This window comes from Macaca nemestrina, chromosome 6, assembly GCF_043159975.1.
Source record: "Macaca nemestrina isolate mMacNem1 chromosome 6, mMacNem.hap1, whole genome shotgun sequence".
NCBI lineage: Eukaryota > Metazoa > Chordata > Mammalia > Primates > Cercopithecidae > Macaca > Macaca nemestrina.
Window position 1 is genome coordinate 106416869 of NC_092130.1, and position 24820 is coordinate 106441688.

Below are 24820 nucleotides of genomic sequence, written 5' to 3' on the forward strand. Positions count from 1 at the left end.
TTATAAACAGCAGAAATTTATTTCTCACATATCTGAAGTCTGGGAATTCCAAGATCAAGGTGCTGGCAGATTCAGTGTCTGTAATGGTCTGCTTCTTGGTTCATAGACAATGCTTTCTCACTGCGTCCTCACATGGTAGAGGTGGAAAGGGGTCTGCCTTGGCTTGCTTTTATAAGAGCCCTAACCCCATGCATGAGGGTTTCACTCTCATGCTCTAATCAGCTCTGAAAGGCCCTCACCTCCTAATACCATCACCTTGGGGGGTTATGATTTTAACATATGAATTTTGGGGGGACACAAACATTCAGACCATAGCACTTGGTCTCTCTTTGGGCATGTGCATGTTTTCAACCTTTCAGCATTATTTTGTGTTACACACATCTCTTGTAAATAGCATATAGCTGGAGCTTGCCTTAAAAAAAGTTCTTTTAATAAGGGAATGTAACCTGTTTACAGTTGTTGAGATTATTGATATTCCTGTCATCTTTGTGTTTTCTGTTGGATATGTTTCTAGATCTTTTGTCAAGGTTGAATCGTTGCCCCATGATATTCTTGCACTAGTAGCTCAGCTTAGATCTTTCTAGCTGGTGCGGACAGAAAGAAGTCTGCTTCTCCTGCTTCAAAGTAAGAAAAACCAGAAGCTAGCCGGGGGCATGCTGTTTTGGGGATCCTGGTACTGAATTTTCTATTAGCTATCATTCAGTGAGTCCCTAGTATAAGCCAGGTGCTTTTTTAGACTGAAAAAAAAAATATTGCTTCATTTAACCCTCACAACAACCTGAGGAGGGGGGTATTAATATTAAACTTATAAATAGGGAGGTGAATTAAAGAAATGAGAGTGTGTTCCTGAGGGACCGAAGAAGACAAAATTTGTTTTTTCCAGATGGAATCTCACTCTGTCACCAAGATTGGAGTGCAGTGGCATGATCCCGGCTCACTGCAATCTCTGCCTCCTGGATTCTAGCGATTCTCCTGCCTCAGCCTCCCAAGTAGCTGGGATCACAGCACCCACCACCATGCCTGGCCAATTTTTGTATTTTTAATAGAGACTGGGTTTCACCATGTTGGCCAGGCTGCTCTTAAACTCCTGACCTCAAGTGATCCATCCGCCTCTGCTTGCCAAAGTGCTAGGATTACAGGCGTGAGCCATTGTGCCCAGCTGAAAGACATAATTTGTAATGTATAAACTCGTTCCCTTCACCTCCACGTATGCATGGAACATGAAGTTGGCTAAGAAGTGGGCTTCTGAGTTGACTTTTACTGAGTTTCTAAATGAATTGGTTGCCAATGCTGTTGGGAACGTTGGGCCTTCTTATTCTGGTTCAACCATTTTTTTTTTCATGGTAGTGTAAGTTTCCACGCTAAGTTGATTGTTCTGGAGTGGATAATCCAGAGTTTAGTCATTTTCTTTACTGCTAGAGTAAAAAAAAAAGTTTTAACTCAGTGGTGTGTCCCATTAACTCAATGGTGTATATTTAATCCTGTTGGTCTTTTTTGGATACTGGGTCTGGAGTTAGGGGGATCTGTGCCTGCTGGTCTCACAGAATCTGAAGAAAGGCAGGCTCATGCTTTATCCATCTTTGTATCTCTAGTGCCTTGAAGAATTATGTGGTCCATAGTAGGTGTTATCTCTTAAAATGACCTGAGCTTGGGGAGGGGATTTGTCTTACATTCATATTTGAATTATAAGGTTTTAGAAAGAAGTCCATAGAATATAAATGCATTATCTGAACATTATACTTTCTGTAACCCCTATAGTACTATGCAATAGAAATTAAGTGTGTTGCATGGACGCTGGGAATGGAACATCACACACTGGGGCCTGTTGGGGAGTGGGGTTGTTAGCGGAGGGATAGCATTAGGAGAAATACCTAATGTAGATGACGGGGTGATGGGTGCAGCAAACCACCATGGCACATGTATACCTGTGTAATGAACCTGCACGTTCTACACATGTATCCAAGAACTCAAAGTCTAGTAAAAAAAAAAAAAAAAAAAAAAGGTGGTTGTAATCCACCCAGGGCAAGTGTTTATCAGTCTTAGCTTCAATGATCTCCAATAAAATTTTCACTATTAAAAAGAAATTAAGTGTGTTCCAAGTCCCGATTACACAGAGATGTTAATCACGTTTCATGCATCTCCAGTTATGTTCTATCTGCCCTGCAAAGGAGGAACAGGTAAGGATTATCCCAGCACTTTGGGAGGTTGAGGTGGGCAGATCACGAGGTCAAGAGATCACGACCATCCTGGCCAACATGGCGAAATCCCATCTCTACTAAAAATACAAAAATTAGCTGGGTGTGGTGGCATGTGCCTGTAATCCCAGTTACTTGGGAGGCTGAGGCAGGAGAATCACTTGAACCCAGGAGACGGAGGTTGCAGTGAGCTGAGATCACACCACTGCACTCCAGCCTAGTGACAGAGCAAGACTCCGTCATAAAATAAAACAAAACAAAATAAAATAAAAAGTGTGTTTATTACTTTTTCAAGAGCTTATTTTGGACTAAAGCAGCATGTGGTTTCAGTAGGAGAAGGTCTGTGTCACCATGGGAGGGTGGGATGACATTGACGTATGAATGACCGTTTGCACTGGTAATTCCAGTGAGGGCATCCAGCCAATAATAGTGCTCCTGAGCCAGCTGCTGGGGAGACATGTAGCCCTGATCTCACCGGGACTCCATATTTGAAAAGAAAAAAAAAAAGCCAAGTGAAAACTCCCAGCTTTAATGAGATCCCTAGGTGAATCCGAGTTTTATATGGTCTGTTTGACTTCCACGGATATCTGGCTAGACTTTGATTGATTGTCAGGCTTTTTAAGTAGCATTGATTTTTACTTCTGCAACATTGGGATGATGAGGTCATTGCATTTTGCTGTGTTATTGAAGTTCTTGCTAAAGCAACCTGGAGGTTATGAGCATGTCTAGGCACTGGCTTCCCACTTGTGCTAAGTTGGAGAGGTGGGAAAGTTCAGGTAAGTAAAATGATAAAGGCAAAAAAGAATTCTCTCTGATTGTGAGAGGGAATTTCAGAGTTTTAAGAATCATCGTGATAATTGGTAGCTTTTAATCGTAGCTTGTTTCTTTTTATTAGCAATCATTTGTTGAGCATGTAACTACACAGGGCAAGGACTATGTCATAAGCCCTTTGTGTACACATTAACTCTCTTTTTCCTCACCACACTTCTGTGAAGTAGGTGTTATTATTCCCCACTTTACAGATGAGAAATTGAGTCTAACAGAGGTAGGCTAGCTTGCTAGAGTCAGTGGAAGAGCCAGGTTTTAGATCAAACTGTGCCTGACTCCAAAGTCTGTGATCATAACTGCTAGTTTACTATATGATGGTTGTGTGAACAGTTAGAGGTTTCCTTTAGGTAAGATCAGAAAGGAAAACCTGAGGCTGCTGCATTAGTGACAATCCCCCTCTCCTGTACGGACCTGAGTCCTGGGGAAAACTGCAACTAACACAGTGCCCTAGGACATACCATTTAGACTTGCCCCACTTGTAGAAAGAGATCACCTGAACCTCCTTTCTGCTTGAGTGAGGTCGTGCCCATGAAGGGGCCAGAGGGGGCTTTGAACATTTTGAGATTCCTCCAGCTACCACCTATTGATTAGAGGCTGCCAGGAGCTTTAATCCGATTAGAGTCTGTAAAACTGGTTTCCATCTCTGGCGCCTGACTCAGGTTTCAGAGCAAGGGGAAAAAGTATGACATCACCCCTGCTTGCATCTGTGCTGGGTGGCTAATGAAATTACGTGATGGGCTTGAGGACTATTAAAGTCAATGTTGATCCTTATTATTATTAAGAGTACTTTTAAATTTACTGCACCATGAGGCAGGTTCGAAAGCATCATTTTTCAGAGGTGTATTCATTGCTCTGGATTTCAGCGCACAACTCCATGGGATATGGAGAAGGCTAGCAGCACAAATAATCAATTCTGAAATCTGCAGGATTAAAGTGCATGTAGCTCCTTGCTGGAGGGAGGACAGGTTCTGGGATTTTTCCATAATAAGGCATCAGGATGACCTTGGATTAAAAAAACCTGAAGTGAAACAAAACATGTTTGTCAAGGAAAAGTGAAGCTCTACTGTTGCCATTAGCATCAGCAATAGTATATATTTTTAAAAGTTTAAATGGTTAGTATAAAAAAAGAAAGCTCAGTTCAGATTACCAACCATTTACTGAGTATAGAGACTGAACTGATACCAGGAATACACTACAGCAAGGGGAATAAAACTGTGTGTTTTGTTAATCAACATATCTCTAAGGCCTAGCTAAATGTCAGGCATGCAGAAATTATTCTCTCTCTCTTTAAATATACATATAAGTACACACATATATGGATTAAAGTGCATTGATTTTAACTGTACAATTCAATTAATTTACACACACAGCACAAACACGTGCACACTGTTGAATCATCACTCAAATCAGGTTGTAGACAATTTCCCTTATCTCAGAAGGCTCTCTCTTGCCATTTTACATTTCCACAGCAGAGATAATCACTAGTTTGACTTCTACAGCGATAGACTACTTTTGTCGATAACTAATACACTTCATATAAATTAATATAAGTTGAATCTTCTTGTAAATGGAATCACATGATATTATATCTCTTGTGTCTGGCTTCTTTTGCTTATCTTTTTATTATTATTCTACTTTAAGTCATTGATTCTGTTTATGTGATGGATTACGTTTATTGATTTGTGTATGTTGAACCAGCCTTGCAACCCATGATGAAGCCCACTTAATCTTGGTGGATAAGCTTTTTGATGTGCTGTTGGATTCAGTTTGCCAGTATTTTATTGAAGATTTTTGCATCGATGTTCATCAGGGATATTGGCCTGAAATATTCTTTTTTTTGTGTGTCTCTGGCAGGTTTTGGTATCGGGATGATGCTGGCCTCATAAAATGTCTTATGGAGGAGTCCCTCTTTCTCTATTGTTTGGAGTAGTTTCAGAAGGAATGGTACCAGCTCTTCTTTGTACCTGTGGTAGAATTTGGATGTGAATCTGTCTGGTCCTGGGCTTTTATTGGTTGGTAGGCTATTACTGCCTCAATTTCAGAACTTGTTATTGGCCTATTCAGGGATTCAACTTCTTCCTGGTTTAGTCTTGGGAGGGTGTATGTGTCCAGGAATTTATCCATTTCTTCTAGATTTTCTAGTGTATTTGCGTAGAGGTGTTTATAGTATTATCCAATGGTAGTTTGTATTTCTGTGGGATCAGTGGTGATATCCCCTTTATTATTTTTTATTGTGTCTATTTGATTCTTCTCTCTTTTCTTCTTTATTAGTCTGGCTAGCAGTCTATTTTGTTAATCTTTTAAAAAAACTGGCTCCTGGATTCATTGATTTTTTGAAGGGTTTTTTGTGTCTCTATCTCTTTCAGTTCTGCTCTGATCTTAGTTATTTCTGGTCTTCTGGTGGCTTTTGAATGTGTTTGCTCTTACTTCTCTGGTTCTTTTAATTATGATGTTAGGGTGTTAATTTTAGATCTTTCCCTCTTTCTCCTGTGGGCATTTAGTGCTACAAATTTCCCCTAAACATTGCTTTAGCTGTGTCCCAGAGAGTCTGGTACATTGTGTGTTTCTTCTCATTGGTTTCAAAGAACTAATTATTTCTGCCTTAATTTTTTTATTTACCCAGTAGTCATTCAGGAGCAGGTTGTTCAGTTTCCATGTAGTTGTGCCGTTTTGAGTGAGTTTCTTAATCCTGAGTTCTAATTTGATTGCTCTGTGGTCTGAGAGACTGTTTTTTATGATTTCTGTTCTTTTGCATTTGCTGAGGAGTGTTTTACTTCCAATTACGTGGTCAATTTTAGAATAAGGGCGATGTGGTGCTGAGAAGAATGTATATTCTGTTGATTTGGGGTGGAGAGTTCTGTAGATGTCTATTAGGTCTGCTTGGTCCAGAGCTGAGTTCAAGTCCTGGATATCCTTGTTAATTTTCTGTCTCGTTGATCTGTCTAATATTGAGAGTGGGGTGTTAAAGTCTCCCACTATTATTGTGTGGGAGTCTAAGTCTCTTTGTAGGTCTCTAAGAACTTGCTTTATGAATCTGGGTGCTCCTGTATTGGGTGCATATATATTTAGGGTAGTTAGCTCATCTTGATGCATTGATCCCTTTACCATTATGTAATACCCTTCTGTGTCCTTTTTGATCTTTGTTGGTTTAAGATCCGTTTTATCAGAGACTAGGATTGCTACTCCTGCTTTTTTTTTTTTTTTTGCTTTTCGTTTGCTTGGTAACTATTCCTCCATCCCTTTATTTTGAGCCTATGTGTGTCTTTGCATGTGAGATGGGTCTTCTGAATACAGCACACTGATGGGTCTTGACTCTTCAGCCAATTTGCCTGTCTGTGTCTTTTAACTGGAGCATTTGGCTCGTTTACATTTAAAGTTAATGTTGTTCTGTGAGAATTCGATCCTGTCACTATTATGCTAGCTGGTTATTTTGCCCATTAGTTGATGCAGTTTCTTCATAGTGTCGGTGGTATTCTTTACAATTTAGTATGTTTTTGCAGTGACTGGTACTGGTTTTTCCTTTCCATATTTAGTGCTTCCTTCAGGAGCTCTTGTAAGACAGGCCTGGTGGTGACAAAAATCCCTCAACAGTCACTTGTCTGTAAAGGATTTTATTTCTCCTTCATGTATGAAGCTTAGTTTGGCTGGATATGAAATTCTGGGTTGAAAATTCTGTTCTTTAAGAATATTGAATATTGGCCCCCACTCTCTTCTGGCTTGTGGGGTTTCTGCAGAGAGTTCTGCTGTTAGTCTGATGGGCTTCCCTTTGTGGGTAACCCGACCTTTCTCTCTGGCTTTCCTTAACATTTTTTCCTTCATTTCAGCCTTAGTGAATCTGACGATTATGTGCCTTGGGGTTGCTCTTCTTGAGGAGTATCTTAGTGGTGTTCTCTGTATTTCCTGAATTTGAATGCTGGCCTGTCTTGCTAGTTTGGGGAAGTTCTCCTGGATAATATCCTGAAGAGTGTTTTCCAACTTGGTTCCATTCTCCCCATCACTTTCAGGTTCACCAATCAAACTTAGGTTTCATCTCTTCACATAGTCCCATATTTCTTGGAGATTTCGTTCATTCCTTTTCATCCTTTTTTCTTTAACCTTGTCTTCATGTTTTATTTCATTAAGTTGATCTTCAGTCTCTGATATCCTTTCTTCCACTTGATTGATTCAGCTATTGATACGTATGTATACTTCATGAAGTTCTCATGCTGTGTTTTTCAGCTCCATCAGGTTGTTTATATTCTTCTCTAAACTGGTTATTCTAGTTAACAATTCCTGTAACATTTTATCAAGGTTCTTAGCTTCCTTGCATTGGGTTAGAACATGCTCCTTTAGCTCGGAGGAGTTTGTTATTACCCACCTTCTGAAGCCTACTTCTGTCAATTCATCAAACTTATTCTCTGTCCAGTTTTGTGCCCTTGCTGGCGAGGAGTTGTGATCCTTTGGAGGAGAAGAGTCGTTTCTGGATTTTGGAACTTTCAGGTTTTTTTTTTTTTTTTTTTTTTTGCGCTGTTTTTTCCTTATCTTTGTGGATTTATCTACTTTTGCTCTTTGATGTTGGTGACCTTCGGATGGGGTTTTTGCATGAGTGTCCTTTTTGTTGATGTCGATGCTATTGCTTTCTTTTTGTTAGTTTTCTTCTAACACTCAAGCCCCTCTTCTGCAGGTCTGATGGAGTTTGCTGGAGGTCCACTCCACACCGTTTGTCAGGGTATCACCAGGGCAGGCTGCAGAACAGCAAAGATTGCTTCCTGCTTCTTCCTCTGGAAGCGTTGTCTCAGAGGGGCACCCACTAGATGCCAGCCGGACCACTCCTGTATGAGGTGTCTGTTGACCTCTGCTGGGAGGTGTCTCTCAGTCAGGAGGCATGGGGGGTCAGGGACCCACTTTAGGAGGCAGTCAGTCCTTTAGCAGAGCCCAAGCACTGTGCTGGGAGATCCGCTGCTCTCTTCAAAGCCGTCAGGCAGAAAAGTTTAAGTCTGCTGAAGCTGCGCCCACAGCTGCCCCTTTCCCCAGGTGCTCTATCCCAGAGATATGGGAGTTTTATCTATAAGCCCCTGACTGGCACTGCTGCCTTTCTTTCAGAGATGCCCTGTCCAGAGAGGAGGAATCTAGAGAGGTAGTCTGGCTACAGTTGGTTTGTGGTGCTGTGGTGGGCTCCGACCAGTTCAAACTTTCCAGTGGTTTTGTTTACACTGTGAGGGGAAAACCGCCTACTCAAGCCTCAGTAATGGTGGATGCTCCTCCCCCTATGAAGCTCGAGCATCCCAGGTTGACTTCAGACTGCTGTGCTGGCAGCAAGAATTTCAAGCCAGTGAATCTTAGCTTGCTGGGCTCTGTCGGGGTGGGATCCGCTGAGCTAGACCACTCGGCTCCCTGGCTTCAGCCCCCTTTCCAGGGGAGTGAACAGTTCTGTCTTGCTGGCGTTTCAGGTGCCACTGGGGTACAAAAAAACTCCTCCAGCTAGCTTGGTGTCTGCCCAAATGGCCGCCCGGTTTTGTGCTTGAAACCCTGGACCCTGGTGGTGTAGGCACCCGAGGGAATCTCCTGGTCTGGGTTGTGAAGACCATGGGAAAGCATACTATCTGGGCTGGAATTCACCATTCCTCACAGCACAGTTCCTCACTGCTTCCCTTGGCTAGGGGAGGGAGTTCCCCAACCCCTTGCATTTCCCAGGTGAAGCAGCTCCTCACCCTGCCTCTGCCCACTCTCCGTGGGCTACACCCACTGTCTACCCAGTCCCAGTGAGCTGAACCTGGTACCTTAGTTGGAAACGCAGAAATCACCTGCCTTCTTTGTTGGTCTCGCTGGGAACTGCAGCCTGGAGCTGTTCCTCTTCTGCCATCTTGCTGGCAATCCATTGCTCATCTTCATGTATGTGAGATCCACCCATGTTGCTCCATACAAAAGTATGTAAAAGTAGTTTGTTCTTTTTCATTGCTGTGTAATAGTCAATTTCATAAATATTCCACCATGTGTTTATTATTCTATGATGGGTATTTGGGTTTTACCTATTTTTAGCTGTTATAAAACAAAGCTGTGTTATGAAGCTTTGTTATAAGAATATATGTTATATAGAATATGTTATTCTTAGTTAGAATATACGTTGTAAGAATATATGTGTTATAAGAATGTTATGAACATTCTTATATATGTCTTTTGATGAACATTGCCAACTTTTTTTTGGAGCATATCCACAGAATTGGAACTGCTGGGTCATTTAAAATATTTTTGAATTTTCAACTTGCTATTACTGAGTGGTTTTCTACTGAGAACAGGTGGGATAATTTTGAATAACTGTGGTTGAAAACCATGACCAATTGAAGACAGCATCAATGATAACACTATTCACAAATTGTCTCTCTTGAAAACTACTGAAATTCTGTCTTATATACTCATGCTTAATAAAAGTTTTACAGGATTTCCAAAAGTATGGCTGCCAGATTTCTTAACTGAATATGTAATTAAATATTTAGTAAACTCTATTAGTACTTTCAACTTAGAAACTACTGCTAACTCACTGTCTTAGTCCATTTGTGTTGCTATAGAGGAATACTTGAGGCTGGGTAATTTATAAAGAAAAGTGGTTTATTTAGCTCAGGGTTCCGCAAGCTGTACAAGAAGCATGGAGTCATCATCTTTTCCTGGTGAGGGACTCAGGCAGCTTCCACACATGGCAGCAGAAAAAGGGTAGCTGGTATGTGCAGAGATCACATGGCTAGAAAGAGAGAAAGAGGAGGTGCTGGCTCTTTTTAACAACCAACTCCTGCAGGAATGAGAGTGAGAACTCACTCACTCATTATCTTCGGGATGAACAAAGCCATTCATGAGGGCTCCACACCCAAAACCCAAGTACCTCTCATTAAGCTCTACCTCCAACATTGGGGATCAAATTTCCACATGAGGTTTGGGGAACAAACATATCCAAACTATAGTACTCAATAGGTTATTAGTAAGCAATGTTTGATTGTAGGTAAAAATAAAAGCTAACAGAATGGTGTCATTTGCTGTCAGTATGAAAGAAAGATTTGCATTTCTGGATCTGTTTGTGACAATTGAAAAGACTCTCCAGATAACTGAAATCCACTTGAGGAATCACTGAACTGAGGTGAGAGAAGATACACAAAGAAAATTCCTAAGCAACATGCTGAATACTGTGGCTACTGGTGTATGTTGGGGTTCAGTGGGGTCTTATAAATAGCATTTCTATTTCCCTCTAGAGTTCTGAACCAATTAAGAAATTATCAGGAAGTAAGATAGAGGGAGATAAAAATATTACTGTTGTTACTGGTTAAACTGATAATGGAGAACTCTGGAATAAGACAGACTTATGTGTCTGGGCACAGTAGCACTGGCAGATAAGCTTTTCCCGGGAGTGGCAGAGAGTACCCTCTGTGGCATGGAAAAGCAGGAGAAACACATATTCCCTGTGGCCAGTTTGCTCCCATGAGTGAGAGAAGGAGCTAGACTCCTCCAGGTTGCTTCATCTCCCATGGGGAGGAGTAAGTAGGAGTAGAGAAGGGCCAGTAGTGTTATGATAGCAGAGCTCCTTCCTCATGGAAGAAACCGTAAGTCTTTGGGAAGAAACTTTTCCTGCCTCTACAGAATATATTCCATATATATTCCTATGAGACTACAAAGAAAGGATGAACCTGACCAGTCATAGGAGAAAGCACTCTCCAGAAGGTAAGGTGCTTAGTCTTGTAGGAGAACTAGGAGGTAGCCAGGTGGAGATTGGGAAGGGAGGATGTTTTAGATCAGGGTTTGGCAAAATACAACCCACAGGCCAAATCTGTTGGCTGTTTTTGGAAATAAAGATTTATTGTAACTCAGCCACACCTATTCATTTATGTATAGCCTGTGGTTGCATTTGTGCGATGATGGCAGAATGGAGTAGTTGGCACAGAGACCACAAGGGCTGTGAAGTCTGAAATATTTGTATATGGTCCTTTACAGAAAAAGTTTGCTGACCTCTGCTTTAGGCAGAGAGTAATTCCCAGGTGATGGTGTTCCAGGGACGTAAAGTTGGGGATAATGGGTGGTTTGATACTGTTGGAACATGAAGCAGGAGGAGGAGAGTGAGACAAGTGGGAGGAGAGGGTGAAGTGGTGGCAGACCGTTGTGTGTTCAGTGTGGGCAAACCCTGTAGCCACCGTGATGAGAAGCCTGGAAGAAGTGATGCAACAGACTTTACAGTCTTCTATGGAGAGCAGTGCTGCAGAGAGACAGGTTAATTATATTAACTCAATGCAAACAAATGGACAAACATTTAACAAACAGAGCCTTTAAATTCGTAAAGAATTTACATCATCTACAAGTCCAAAGATACATGTGAAGAGAGAGCGATTTAAAATGATGAAATGGGTCATTTCTCTTCTAGTGGCTTGGGAGGGGTTGAGAAGAGGCTAAAAACCAAACCAAACCAAACCAAACCAAACCAAAACAAAACAAACAAAACAGAACAAACAAACAAACAAAAAAACCAAACAGCAGCAGAAAGAGAATGGTCAGGGTGTGCTGGAAAGGGGCAACGTGTTTCAGAGATAGGGATGCAATTTAGAGTTGGAATGGGAAGACTGAATGGAGCAAAACCGAGTCTCTTTGGCTGTGAGAATCAATGAGAAGGGATGTGAGCAGAAGGATGATCTCTGAGCAGAGAGGAGACCAGGATATTGGGACCAATCTTTTCTTTTTAAAAGAAGAGATTTCCCTCCACCACCCAGCTGTTAATTCTTGGCATTCCTCTCTACCTCTACTCATTCTGCTTCCAAAGAAGATTATTTTTACTTTTTGGCCTCTGGGGTTTCAGTTATGCTGCTTAGGATAATGGATAAAAAATGCTGAGCTAGAAGGAGTAGGAGATAAGGGTTAAGAAGAATAAAGTTGCTGGGGGACATAGCGACAGAGTGACTGGAGAATACCTCTAGGAAGGCAGGGGAAAGATGGGGAAAATGACCACAGTCAGTTTCCAGGGCAAGACTGAGGAAGAGAGAATTTGAGGTGTTTAGAGAAGGAAAGAGAGTCTTTTAGGGGCAGCCCTGGGCATCTATGAAAGATAAATAAGATGAGGAGATGGTGAATTGAAGGTGTTTTGCTATAGGTTATGAGTTGGGTTCCATTCGATGTTTTTCAACAGCCTCACTAAAGATTAAGACTGTTGTCTTTTAATTCTCAGCTATCAAACAACTGTTTACATATGACACTGCAGAGACTAGACCAAATAAAATTAATTATCCTTCCTAAATACTTCCTTTTGAACTTTTTCAGTTTTATATGAACAACTTTATCAAAGTATAGTTGACACAGTAGCACTGGCAGATAAAGTACCCATATTTAAAGTATACAGTTGGGTGCATTTTGACATGTATGCACCTCTGAGACATTATCACAATCACTATGATGAGCAGATCCAGCACTTTCAAAAGTTTTTTTGAATCTTTTAAATCCCTTACCTTGTTGCATTGTCCCCAGGCAACAGTTGATCTGATTTCTGTTGTTATAGATTAGTTAGTATTTTTTTAGAATTTTATGTAAATGGAATCATTCAGTATGTACTCTTTTTTGAGGAGTAGGGGCTGGGCTCCTTTTACTTGGAATAATTATTTTGAAATTCGTGGTTTTTCATAGATCAATATCCCTTTTTTTTCCATAGATCATTTATCCCTTTTTACTGCTGAGTAGTATTCTATTGTGTGGATATACCACAGAGTGTTTATCTGTTGGTAGATATTTGAGTTGTTTCCAGTCTTTGACTATTTAAATAAAGCTGCTAGGAACATTCATGTTCATGCCTTTTTATTGACATGTGCTTTTGGGTAAATACTTAGGAACATAATTGCTGGATGATCTGGTAGGTATATGTTTATTTATGAAGGTGCCAAACTGTTTTCCAAAGTGATTGTACTATCTCACACTCCCACTTGAAGTGTATGTATGTTCCATATGCTCCACATCCTCACTAGCACTTGGTATGCTCAGCTTTTTAAATTTTAGCCATTCAAATAGGTACGTAGTGGCACATCAGTGTGGGTTTAATGTTTATGTCCTTAATGATTAATGATGTTGAATATGTGCTTATTTGCCACCCATATATCTTCTTTGTTCAAATCTTTTGTCCCCTTTTATTGATTGCTTGTATTCTTATTGATTTTAAGAGTTCTTTACATATTTTGGTTAAAAGTCTTTTAACAGACTGTAAATATTTTCTTCCAGCCTGTGATTTGTCTTTTAATTACCTAACAGTGTCTTTTATTTATTTATTTAGTTTTTATTTTAGGTTTGGAGGTACAGGTGAAGGTTTGCTACACAGGGAAATATGTGCCATGGGGGTTTGTACATATTATTTTGTCACCCAGGTAATGGTGTCCTTTAAAGAGCAGATGTTTTTAGTTTTGATGAAGTCTACTTTATTGATTTGTTTTCCTTTTATGAATAGTGCTTTTGGTGTCATATTTAAGAAATCTTTATCTAACTCAAGATCACAAAAAATTTATATGGTTTCTTCCAAAAGTTTTATAGTAGTAGGTTTATTTTCATATAGTTTTAGGTATATGAACCATTATTGTATATAGTGTGAAGCATGGACTAAAGTTCTTCCTCTTCCTTCTCCTCCTCCTCCTCCTCTTCCATATAGTAATTCAATAATTCCAGTGCCCTTTGTTGAAAAGACTATTTTTTCTCTACCAAATTGCCTTTGCCCATAAAAAATCCATATATTTATGGGCAAATTTCTGGACTCTTTATTCTGTTCCATTGATCAATTTGTCTATCTTTGCACGAATAACAGAGTGTTTTGATTACTAGCTTAGGGTAAGCCTTGAAAATAGGTGCTGTTAATCCTCCAACTTTGTTCTTTTTTTGTCAAATTGTTTTGGCTATTCTGTTCTTTGCACTTTCATATGAATTTTAGTTTGCTAATTTCTGGGGTTTGGATAGGAATTGCATTGACTCTAGATCATTTGGAGAGAATTAGCCCCCTAACATTATTGAGTCTTCCAACTCATGGGTATGGTTTTTATTTAGCTCTTTTAAAATTAGCCTAGCAATGTTTTATCATTTTTGGTGCAGGCCTTGCACAATCTTTTGTCAGAATTATCCTTAAGTATTTCATTTGTTTGGATGGTTTACAAATGATACTTTTTTTCAATTTGTGATTTTTTGTTGTCAGCATATAGAAATATAATTGATTTTTGTATGTTGATCTTGAAACCTGTTGCCTTGCTTAACTCACTTATTAGTTTTGGTAGCATTTATAAAGGTGAATAACTTTTGATGAGAATACTTGTCAGGATTATGTTTATGGGTGAAATATAGCTTTTGTCAGCACTGGTCTAGAGGTTTTTGTTTTTGTTTTTTTTTCCCCCTCTTATCAGTGATGTCCTCCATGTGCTCTGGGAATGGCTCTGTGGTGACCCTTCCAAAATAAAGGGTCTTTCATGGGGAATAGTTGGGGGCAAAGTCATAGTAAGTCATTACTCCCAGATAGAAGCTAGGGAGTATGTCAGAGATATCCACTGGTGGGCAAGAATTATGAGAATTTGAATTAATATGAAAAGTCTATCCAAGGACACTCCTCACATACCAAATGGAGGTATGGTTACAGGAGGTGCTGTGCACCCTTACAGATAGTCATAGTGATGGGGCAGGGAGAAGGCTTATGAGTCACAGCAGTGGTTCTTATTCCCAGTGGTGAGAACATTCTTCTGAACCAACCCGGAGAGGAAGGGCTGACATGGAAGAGTGTTGGCTATATCTATATGATAGTGATGTCTAGATGATAACTGGAAAATTTAGTCAAAGCATCTAGAAATTTATTTCAATTCTTGGATTATTGTTCTCATATAGATGAGTTGTTGGGGGTGGCTTTGTCTGTTTTTAGCTGCTTGTTTTATATCACAGAAGTGCAGCTGTAAAATAAAAAACAGCATGCTGCAGTAACAGATTGATTATGGTAAAGGAAGGATTGAAATGAGTCAAATAGAATATCAGTGTTTCTTTAATGGGAATTGGATGATACTGTTTGCTGTGACAAAAAGCCTGGCATAGGCAAAGAGAGTGATCAAATGATTGATGTCTCATGTCTCCTCTATAGAGTCCCTTTGTTCCAAGAAGATCCTGTGGGGGTACTATCGAGGGCAAAGATGATAGATAAACGAAGTGGGCAGAGGTCTAGGCTCTCCATCTTCCTCCATCTTACCCTAATTTCTCCGGTCAACCAGAAGACCTTCCTCTCCTTTGAGAAAAAAATCTAAAATGAGGCATACCTCATTTTATTGCATTTTACTTTATTGCATCTTATAGATATTGTGTTTTTCCAAATTGAAGATTTGTGGCAACACGGCATTGAACAAGTCCATTAGGGCCATTTTTTCAAAAGTGTGTGCTCACTTTGTGTGTGTGTCACATTTTGGTAATTCTTGCAATATTTCAAACTTTTCATTATTATATCTGTTATGGTGGTCTGTAATTAGTGATCTTTGATGTTACTATTGTAATTGTTCTGGGGCACTATGAGACATGTCCATGTAGGATAGCAAACTTAGTCTATAACTGGTGTGAATGTTCTGACTGCTCCACCAACTGGCTATTCCTCCATCTCTGTCCCCCTCCTCAAGCCTCCCTATTCCTTGAGATACACCAATATTAGAATTAGTACAGTTAATAACCCTACAATCACCTCTACATGTTCAAGTGAAAGGAAAACTCTCACATCTCATTTTAATTCAAAAATTAGAAATAATTAAGCTTGGTGAAGAAGGCATGTCAACAGCTGAGAGAAGCTGAAAGCTAGGCCTCTTGTGCCAAATAGCCAAATCCTGAATGCAAAGGAAAAATTGTTGAGGAAAATTAAAAGAGCTTTTCCTGTGAATGCATGAATGATAAGCAAAAAGAGCTTTATTGCTGATATGGAGAAAGTTTTAGTGGTCTAGATAGAAGATCCAGCGATAACCTTCTCTTAAACCAAAGCCTAATCTAGGGCAAGAGCCTAACTCTCTTCAATTCTTTGAAGGATGAGAGAGATAAGGAACCTATAGAAGAAAAGTTGGAATCTAGCAGAAGTTGGTTCTTGAGGTTTAAGGAAAGAAACTGTCTCTACAACATAACAATGCAAGGGGAAACAGCAAGTGCTGATGGAGAAGCTGCCGCAAGTTATCTAGAAAATCGAGTTAAGATCATTGATGAAGAGAGCTATACTAAACAACAGACTTTCAATGTAGATGGAATAACTTTATATTAGAGTAAGATGACATCTAAGACTTTTATAGCTAGAGAGAAGTCTTGTTTCAAAACTTAAAAGGACAGGCTGAGTCTTGTTAGGGGCTAATGCAGCTGGTGGCTTTAAGTTGAAGCTCATCTATTCTGAAAATCTTAGGGCCCTTAAGAATTATGCTAAATTCATGCTGCCTGTGCTCTATAAGTGAAAGAACAAAGACTGGATGACAGCAAATTTGTTTATAGCATGGTTTGCTGACGATTTTAAGCCTACTGTTGAGGCCTATTGCTCAGAGAAAAAGATTCCTTTCAAAATATTACTGATCATTGACAATGTACCTGGTCACCCAAGAGTTCTGTTGGAAATGTACAAAGAGGTCAATATTGTTTTCATGCCTGCTAACACAACATGCATTCAGTAGCCCGTGGATCAAGGAGCAATTTCAACTTTCAAGTCTTGTTATTTGAGAAACACATTTCGTAAGGCTATAGCTGCCATAGATAGTGATTTCTCTGATGGATCTTGGCAAAGTAAATTGAAAAAACCTTCTGGAAAGGATTCAGCATTATAAATACCATTAAGAACATTTGCGATTCATGGGAGGAGGTCAAAATACCAACATTAACAGGAGGTTGGAAGAAGTTGATTCCCACCCTCATGGATGACTTGGAGGGGTTCAAGGCTTCAGTGGAGGAAGTAACGCAGATGTGGTAGAAATAGCAAGCAAACCAGAATTAGAAATGAAGACTGAAGATGTGACTGAATTCCTGTAATCTTATGATCCAACTTGAATGAATGAGAGGTTGCTTTTCATTAATGAGCAAAGAAAGTGGTTTTTTAAGATGGAATCTACTTCCAGTGAAGATGCGGTGAACATTGTTGAAATGACAACAAAGGATTTAGAATATTACATAAAACTAGTTGATAAAGCAGCAGCAGGGTTTGAGAGCATTGACTTCAATTTTGAAAGAACTTCTACTGTGGGTAAAATGCTATCAAATAACATTGCATACTACAGATTTTGTTTTGTATTAGAAGAGCCAATTGATACTGCAAACTTTATTTCTTATTTTAAGAAAATGCCACAGTCAGAGGCATAACAAAAAAAAAAAAAAAAAAAAAAAAGAAAACTTCAGGTCAATATCCTTGATGAACATTTATACAAAAATCCTCAACAAAATACTTGCAAACTGAACCCAGCAGCACATCAAAAAGCTAATCCACCATGATGAAGTAGGCTTTATCTCTTGGATGCAAGATTGGTTCAACAATATGCAAATCAATAAATGTAATTCATCACCCAAACATAACTAAAGCCAGAAATCACATGATTATCTCAAAATATGCAGAAAAGGCTTCTGATAAAATTCAGTGTCCCTTCATGTTAAAAACTCTCAATGCACTAGGTGTTGAAAAAACGTACCTCAAAATAATAACAGCCATCTATGAGAAATCCACAGCCAACATCATATTGAGTGGTCAAAAGCTGGAAAAATTCCCCTTGAAAACCAGCACAGGACAAGGATGCCTTCTTTCGCCACTCCAATTCAGCATAGTGTTGGAAGTCCTGGCCAGAGCAATCAGGCAAGAGAAAGAAATAAAGGGCATACAAATAGGAAGAGAGGAAGTCAAACTATCCCTGTTTGCAGACAATATGATTCTATATCTAGAAAATCTGATAGTCTTGGTCTATAGCTACTTCAACAGATAAACTACTTCAGCAAAGTTTCAGGATACAAAATCAATGTACAACAATCACTAGCATTCCTATACAGCAACAGCAGCCAAGCCGAGACCCAAATCAGGGACACAATCCCATTCACAAGTACCACAAAAGGAATAAAATACCTAGGAATACAGATAACCAGGGAAGTGAGAGATCTCTACAAGGAGAATTACAAAACACCGCTCATGTCAGAGATGGCATAAACAAATGGAAAAACATTTCATGTTCATGGATAGGAAGAATCAGTATTGTTAATATGGCCATATGCTGTCCAAAACAATTTACAGATTCAATGCTATTCCTATCAAACTACTAAAGACATTCTTCAAATAACTAGAAAAAAAACATTTAAAATTTACATGGAACCAAAAAAGAGCGTGAACAGCCAAAGCAATCCTAAGCCAAAAAGAACAAAACTGGAGGCATCACACTACTTGACTTCAAATTACACTACAGGGCTACAGTGATGAAAACAACATGGTACTGGCATAAAAAAACAGACACACAGACCAATGGAACACAATAGAGAACTCAGAAGTAAGGCCATACACCAGAGCCATCTGATCTTCAACAAAGCTGAAAAAAACAAGCAATGGGGAAAGGACTCACTATTCAATAAATGGTGCTGGGATAACTGGCAAGCTGTATGCAAAATATTGAAACTGGACTCTTTCCTTATACCATATAAAAAATAAACTTTAGATGGATTAAAGTCTTAAATGTAAAATCCAAAACTATAAAAACCCTGGAGGACAACCTGGGCAATACCATTCTGGACATAGGAACTGGCAAATACTTCATGATGAAGACACTGAAAGCAATTGCAACAAAAGCAAAAATTGACAAATGGGGTATAATTAGACTTAAGAGCTTCTGCACAGCAAAAGAAACTATCAACCGTGGTCATGTTTGTCTAAGAACTTTTGCTTATAGCATATCCTCATAACCTTCCTATGTGGTGACATAGGTAACAGCAGGTATAAAAGAATGAGTAGAGTGAGCGTACTTTTTCAACAGTAAAGAACATTACAGTGGGCAGTGTCATCCCTCCTGCTTTATTTTTATGGTCTCTTAGCTTCACTTGGATTCCTTTTTCCAGATCAGAATCTCTCTCACCATATACCACATGGCTGTCTACCACTTCAGACACAGATGTGCTGCTAGCTGAGTGGGACAAAAGCGGTGTTGTTACTGTTGATATGGGAGGTCACATCAGGCTTTGAGAAACTGGACTTGAACATCTGCAGTGATCACTCATGGAATGGAGAAACATGATTGGAAAAGATGATAGAAATATGCAGGTACCATTTGAATTCACCTTATCTCTTAGAGGTGCACATTCCAACCTACAGAATGGGAGACAATATTTGCAAAATATGCATCTGAAAAAGGTCTAATATCCAGCATCTATAAAGAATTTGTACAAATTTACAAGAAGAAAACAACTCCATTAAAAAGTGGGCAAAGGACATGAACAGACACTTTTCAAAGGAAGACATACACATGGTCAACAGTCATATGAAAACAAGCTCAATATAACTGATCATTAGGGAAATTCAAATCATTTCTGTTCTTTTACATTTGCTGAGGAGTGCTTTACTTCCAACTATGTGGTCAGTTTTGGAATAAGTGTGATGTGGTGCTGAGAAGAATGTACATTCTGTTGATTTGGGGTGGGGAGTTCTGTAGATATCTATTAGGTCTGCTTGGTGCAGAGCTGAGTTCAATTCCTGGATATCCTTGTTAACTTTCTGTCTCATTGATCTGTCTAATGTTGACAGTGGGGTGTTGAAGTCTCCCATTATTATTGTATGGGAGTCTAAATCTCTCTTTTTAGGTCTCTAAGGACTTGCTTTATGAATGTGGGTGCTCCAGTATTGGGTGCATATATATTTAGTATAGTTAGCTCTTCTTGTTGAATTGATCCCTTTACCATTATGTAATGGCTTTCTTTGTTTCTTTTGATCTTTGTTGGTTTAAAGTCTGTTTTATCAGAGACTAGGATTGCAACCCCTGCCTTTTTTTGTTTTCCATTTGCTTGGTAGATCTTCCTCCATCCCTTTATTTTGAGCCTATGTATGTCTCTGCATGTGAGATGGGTCTCCTGAATACAGCACACTGATGGGTCTTGACTCTTTATCCAATTTGCCAGTCTGTGTCTTTTAATTGGGGTATTTAGCCCATTTACATTTAACGTTAATATTGTTATGTGTGAATTTGATCCTGTCATTCTGATGTTAGCTGGTTATTTTGCTCATTAGTTGATGCAGTTTCTTCCTAGCCTCGATGGTCTTTACAATTTGGCATGTTTTTGCAGTGGCTGGTACTGGTTGTTCCTTTCCATGTTTAGTGCTTCCTTCAGGATCTCTTGTAGGGCAGGCCTGGTAGTGACAAAATCTCTCAGCATTTTGCTTGTCTGTAAAGGATTTTATTTCTCCTTCACTTATGAAGCTTAGTTTGGCTGGATATGAAATTCTGGGTTGAAAATTCTTTTCTTTAAGAATGTTGAATATTGGCCCCCACTCTCTTCTGGCTTGCAGAGTTTCTGCTAAGAGATCCGCTGTTAGTCTGATGGGCTTCCCTTTGTGGGTAACCCGACCTTTCTCTCTGGCTGCCCTTAACACTTTTTTCTCCATTTCAACTTTGGTGAATCTGACAATTATGTGTCTTGGAGTTGCTCTTCTTGAGGAGTATCTTTGTGGTGTTCTCTGCATTTCTTGAATTTGAATGTTGGCCTGCCTTGCTAGATTGGGGAAGTTCTCCTAGATAATATCCTGCAGAATGTTTTCCAACTTGGTTCCATTCTCCCCGTCACTTTCAGGTACACCAATCAGACATAGATTTGGTCTTTTCACCTAGTCCTATATTTCTTGGAGGCTTTGTTCATTTCTTTTTACTCTTTTTTCTCTAAACTTCTCTTCTCGCTTCATTTCATTCATTTGATCTTCAGTCACTGATACCCTTTCTTCCAGTTGATCGAATTGGCTACTGAAGCTTGTGCATTCATCATGTAGTTCTCGTGCCATGGTTTTCAGCTCCATCAGGTCAATTAAGGACTTCTCTACACTGGTTATTCTAGTTAGCCATTCGTCTAATCTTTTTTCAAGGTTTTTAGCTTCTTTGTGATGGGTTCGAACTTCCTCCTTTAGCTCGGAGAAGTTTGGTTGGCTGAAGCCTTCTCTCAACTCATCAAAGTCATTCTCCATCCAGCTTTGTTCCACTGCTGGTGAGGAGCTGCGTTCCTTTGGAGGGGGAGAGACGCTCTGATTTTTAGAATTTTCAGCTTTTCTGCTCTGTTTTTTCCCCATCTTTGTGGTTCTATGTACCTTTGATCTTTGATGATGGTGACGTACAGATGGGGTTTTGGTGTGGATGTCCTTTCTGTTTGTTAGTTTTCCTTTTACCAGTCAGGACCCTCAGCTGCAGGTCTGTTGGAGTTTGCTGGAGGTCCACTCCAGACCTGCTTGCCTGGGTATCCAAAGCAGAGGCTGCAGAACAGCGAATATTGCTGAACAGCAAATGTTGCTGCCTGATCGTTCCTCTGGAAGCTTCATCTCAGAGGGGTACCCGGCCATGTGAGGTGTCAGTCTGCCCCTACTGGGGGGTGGCTCCCAGTTAGGCTACTTGGGAGTCAGAGACCTAATGAGGAGGCAGTCTGTCCATTCAAACTGTCTCTCAGACCACAGTGCAATCAAACTAGAACTCAGGATTAAGAAATTCACTCAAAACCGCTCAACTACATGGAAACTGAACAACCTGTTCCTGAATGACTACTGGGTACATAACGAAATGAAGGCAGAAATAAAGATGTTCTTTGAAACCAATGAGAACAAAGACACAACATACCAGAATCTCTGGGACACATTTAAAGCAGTGTGTAGAGGGAAATTTATAGCACTAAATGCCCACAGAAGAAAACAGGAAAGATCTAAAATTGACACCGTAACATCACAATTAAAAGAACTAGAGAAGCAAGAGCAAACATATTCAAAAGCTAGCAGAAGGCAAGAAATAACTAAGATCAGAGCAGAACTGAAGCAGATAGAGACACAAAAAACCCATCAAAAAATCAATGAATCCAGGAGCTGTTTTTTTAAAAGATCAACAAAATTGATAGACCACTAGCAAGACTAATAAAGAAGAAAAGAGAGAAGAATCAAATAGATGCAATAAAAAATGATAAAGGGTATATCACCACTGATCCCACAGAAATACAAACTACCATCAGAGAATACTATAAACACCTCTACACAAATAAACTAGAACATCTAGAAGAAATGGATAAATTCCTGGACACATATAACCTCCGAAGACTAAACCAGGAAGAAGTTGAATCCCTGAATAGACCAATAACAGGCTCTGAAATTGAGGCAATTATTAATAGCCTACCAACCAAAAAAAGTCCAGGACCAGACGGATTCACAGCTGAATTCTACCAGAGATACAGGAGGAGCTGGTACCATTCTTCTAAAACTGTTCCAATCCACAGAAAAAGAGGGAATCCTCCCTGACTCATTTTATGAGGCCAGCATCATCCTGTTACCAAAGACTGTCAGAGACACAACAAAAAAAGAGAATTTCAGGCCAATATCCTTGATGAATGTTGATGCAAAAATCCTCAATAAAATACTGGCAAACCGAATCCAGCAGCACATCAAAAAGCTTATCCACCATGATCAAGTGGGCTTCATCCCTGGGATGCAAGGCTGATTCAACATATGCAAATCAATAAACGTAACCCAGCATATAAACAGAACCAAAGACAAAAACCACATGGTTATCTCCATAGATGCAGAAAAGGCTTTTGACAAAATTCAACAGTCCTTCATGCTAAAATCTCTAATAAATTAGGTATTGATGGGACATATCTCAAAATGATAAGAGCTCTTTATGACAAACCCACAGCCAATATCATACTGAATGGGCAAAAACTGGTGGCATTCCCTTTGAAAACTGGCACAAGACAGGGATGCCCTCTCTCACCACTCCTATTCAACATAGTGTTGGAAGTTCTGGCCAGGGCAATCAGGCAGGAGAAAGAAATAAAGGGTATTCAATTAGGAAAAGAAGAAGTCAAATTGTCCCTGTTTGCAGATGACATGATTGTATATTTAGAAAACCCCATTGTCTCAACCCAAAATCTCCTTAAGCTGATAAACAACTTCAGCAAAGTCTCAGGATACAAAATCAATGTGCAAAAATCACAAGCATTCTTATACACCAATAACAGACAAACAGAGAGCCAAATCATGAGTGAACTTCCGTTCACAATTGCTTCAAAGACAATAAAATACCTAGGAATCCAACTTACAAGGGATGTGAAGGACCTCTTCAAGGAGAACTACAACCACTGCTCAATGAAATAAAAGAGGACACAAACAAATGGAAGAACATACCATGCTCATGGATAGGAAGAATCAATATCATGAAAATGGCCATACTGCCCAAGGTAATTTATAGATTCAATGCCATCCCCATCAAGCTACCAATGACTTTCTTCACAGAATTGGAAAAAAATGCTTCAAAGTTCATATGGAACCAAACAAGAACCTGCATTGCCAAGTCAATCCTAAGCCAAAAGAACAAAGCTGGAGGCATCATGCTACCTGACTTCAAACTATACTACAAGGCTACAGTAGCCAAAACAGGATGGTACTATTACCAAAACAGAAATACAGACCAATGGAACAGAACAGAGCCCTCAGAAATAATACCACACATCTACAACCATCTGATCTTTGACAATCCTGAGAAAAACAAGAAATGGGGAAAGGATTCCCTATTTAATAAATGGTGCTGCGAAAACTGGCTAGCCATATGTAGAAAGCTGAAACTGGATGCCTTCCTTACACCTTATACAAAAATTAATTAAATACTTAAATGTTAGACCTAAAACCATAAAAACCCTAGAAGAAAACCTAGGCAATACCATTCAGGACATAGGCATGGGCAAGGACTTCATGTCTAAAACACCAAAAGCAATGACAACAAAAGCCAAAATCGACAAATGGGATCTAATTAAGCTAAAGATCTTCTACACAGCAAAGGAGACTACCATAAGAGTGAACAGGCAACCTACAGAATGGGAGAACATTTTTGCAATCTACTCATCTGACAAAGGGCTAATATCCAGAATCTACAAAGAACTCAAACACATTTACAAGAAAAAAACAAACAACCCCATCAAAAAGTGGGCGAAGGATATGAACAGACATTTCTCAAAAGAAGACATTTATGCAGCCAACAGACACATGAAGAAATGCTCATCATCACTGGCCATCAGAGAAATGCAAATCAAAACCACAATGAGATACCATCTCACACCAGTTAGAATGACGATCATTAAAAAGTCAGGAAACAACAGGTGCTGGAGAGGATGTGGAGAAATAGGAACACTTTTATACTGTTGGTGGGACTGTAAACTAGTTCAACCGTTGTAGAAGACAGTGTGGTGATTCCTCAAGGATCTAGTACTAGAAATACCATTTGACCCAGCCATCCCATTACTGGATATATACCCAAAGGATTATAAATCATGTTGCTATAAAGACACATGCACACGTATGTTTATTGCGGCACTATTCACAAAAGCAAAGACTTCGGATCAACCCAAATGTCCATCAATGACAGACTGGATTAAGAAAATGTGGCACATATACACCATGGAATACTATGCAACCATGAAAAAGGATGAGTTCATGTCCTTTGTAGGGACATGGATGATGCTGGAAACCATCATTCTCAGCAAACTATCACAAGGACAAAAAAACCAAATACCTCATGTTCTCACTCATAGGTGGGAATTGAAGAATGAGAACACTTGGACACAGGAAGTGGAACATCACACATCGGGGCCTGTCG

At 39.5% G+C, this 24820-nt stretch overlaps 1 long non-coding RNA gene and 1 other non-coding gene across 3 annotated transcripts in view; one reads left to right on the plus strand and one right to left on the minus strand.

The window, feature by feature from the left end:
* The window catches only part of LOC139363858 (uncharacterized), a 180387-nt gene that overhangs the window by 136558 nt on the left and 19009 nt on the right, over positions 1-24820 (plus strand). The gene's annotated exons all lie outside the window — the stretch shown is intronic.
* Positions 2073-2202, minus strand: LOC112425475 (U8 small nucleolar RNA). The gene has a single exon (XR_003016534.1). It is a non-coding gene; the product is annotated as a U8 small nucleolar RNA (small nucleolar RNA).